This window comes from Pundamilia nyererei, unplaced genomic scaffold, assembly GCF_000239375.1.
Source record: "Pundamilia nyererei isolate P.nyererei 1_Seehausen unplaced genomic scaffold, PunNye1.0 scaffold00262, whole genome shotgun sequence".
In the NCBI taxonomy this organism is placed as follows: domain Eukaryota; kingdom Metazoa; phylum Chordata; class Actinopteri; order Cichliformes; family Cichlidae; genus Pundamilia; species Pundamilia nyererei.
Genome location: NW_005187663.1, coordinates 444,022 through 446,264, shown reverse-complemented (window position 1 = coordinate 446,264; position 2,243 = coordinate 444,022). Strand labels below are relative to the sequence as shown.

At 43.9% G+C, this 2,243-nt stretch overlaps 1 protein-coding gene across 2 annotated transcripts in view; it reads left to right on the top strand.

Annotated features, from left to right (window-relative positions):
* The window catches only part of gabrr2a (gamma-aminobutyric acid type A receptor subunit rho2a), a 75,290-nt gene that overhangs the window by 7,177 nt on the left and 65,870 nt on the right, over positions 1 to 2,243 (top strand). The gene's annotated exons all lie outside the window — the stretch shown is intronic.

Below are 2,243 nucleotides of genomic sequence, written 5' to 3'. Positions count from 1 at the left end.
TAGATGATGTGAGAGGGCGGGTGTGTGTCCAACGCACAACATTATAGAGCACGTGACCAGCAACAGGGTTGGGTAGGGGATAAGGAGTAATCCCAGGCAACACAGCAGCCATCCTGTCACTGCGCCGACTCTCCAGCGCAGGCCCAGACCCGCCTCGTGTTCCCAGGAGGCAACAAGCATCGAAGGCATTGGAAGGGAAGGGGGGGATGTGTGAGTGCTTATCAGTGTAAATGTATGTGTGTGTGTGTCCATAGTTCAGCTGAGAAAGTGTCCTCCGCCCTATCATGCTAAGTAAACAGTCTTCCAGCCAACCCAGGTGGCCTTGCATAGAGTGGGAAGAACAGTCAACACACAGTCGTTATCAGGGAGTTTTTGTTCGGCTCCAGCCTCGAGCCCACAGCTGGCGCCGAGGGGGTATCCGCATTTGATTTTGATGTTGTTGATGTTGTTGATTTTTCTTTTATGCGAGCAGCTCATGAGAATTTCAAAGCTGTTCTTTAACACTCCGACACTGGTCTCTCAATCTCCCGTTGGAGAACCGCGAGTTACCAAACTTGCGGTCCGTGGTCTTGTCATTCTTGTGCTCAGAGAGGAGATTCTGAGAACTCACGACTGCAGTGAGCTGTTCCACAATGTAATCCAACTTTCGCTCAGAGATGTTATTCTGAGCTGACTTTTCCTTGATGTAACCCAATATACAACTCGAACCTTTAGCTCCCTCCACAGATTTTCTATTGGATTAAGGTCTGGAGACTGACTAGGCCACTCCAAGACCTTGATATGCTTCTTCTTGAGCCAATTCATTGTTGCCTTCGCCATGTGTTTTGGATCATTGTCATGCTGGAATACACCACCCACGACCCATTTTCAATGCCCTGGCTGAAGAAGGAAGTTCTCACCCAAGATTTAATGGTACATGGCCCCATCCATCCTCCCTTTTATGCGGTGCAGTTTTCCTGTCCCCGTGGCAGAAAAACACCCCCAAAGTATAATTTTCCACCTTCGTGTTTGAGGCTGGGGATGGTGTTCTTGAAATTATAGGCAGCATTCCTCCTCCTACGAACATGGCAAGTTGAGTTGCTGCCTATCATCAGAAGGCATAGCATAGAGTTTCACTGCTATGCAGATGACACACAACTTTATCTATCTCTGAAACCAAATAACACACCAATTAGTTAAACTGCAGGAATGTCTTAAAGACATAAAGATCTGGATGACCTGTAATTTTTTGCTTCTAAATACAGATCAAACTGAGGTTATTGTAGTCGACCCTGAAATAGAAATATGATATCTAACCAGATTCTTACTCTGGATGGCATTACCTTGGCCTCCAGTAATACTGTGAGGAACCTTGGAGTCATTTTTGACCAGGACATGTTCTTCAACGCACATATTTAACAAATATGTAGGACTGCTTTCTTCCATCTGGGCAGTATCTCTAAAATTAGAAATATCCTGTCTCAGAGTGACGCTGAAAAACTAGTTCATGCATTTATTACTTCTAGGCTGGACTACTGTAATTCATTATTATCAGGATGTCCTAAAAACTCCCTGAAAAGCCTTCAGTTAATCCAAAATGCTGCAGCAAGAGTCCTGACAGGGACTAGAAAGAGAGAGCAGATTTCTCCTATATTGGCTTCCCTTCATTGGATCCCTGTTAAATCCAGAATTGAATTCAAAATCCTGCTCCTCACGTACAGGCTCTTAAATAATCAGGCCCCATCTTATCTTAATGACCTTGTAGTACCATATCACCCTATTCGAGCACTTCACTCTCACGCTGCAGATTTACTTGTTGTTCCTAGAGTATTTAAAAGTAGAATGGGAGAGAGAGCCTTCAGTTTTCAGGCCCCTCTTCTGTGGAACCAGCTTCCAGTTTGGATTCAGGAGACAGACACTATCTCTACTTTTAAGATTAGGCTTCAAACTTTCCTTTTTGCTAAAGCATATAGTTAGGGCTGGACCAGGTGATCCTGAATCCTCCCTTAGTTATGCTGCAATAGGTGTTGGCTGCTGGAGGATTCCCATGATGCACTTTCTTCTTCAATCACTTTTCTCACTTACAGCGGGGAAAATAAGTATTTGACACATCAGCATTTTTATCAGTAAGGGGATTTCTAAGTGGACTATTGACACAACATTTCCACCAGATGTTGCCATCAAGCCAAATATTGAAGTCATACAAACAAATCAGAACATTTAAGTACACAAGTTGAATCATATTAAATAAAGTGCAATGACAC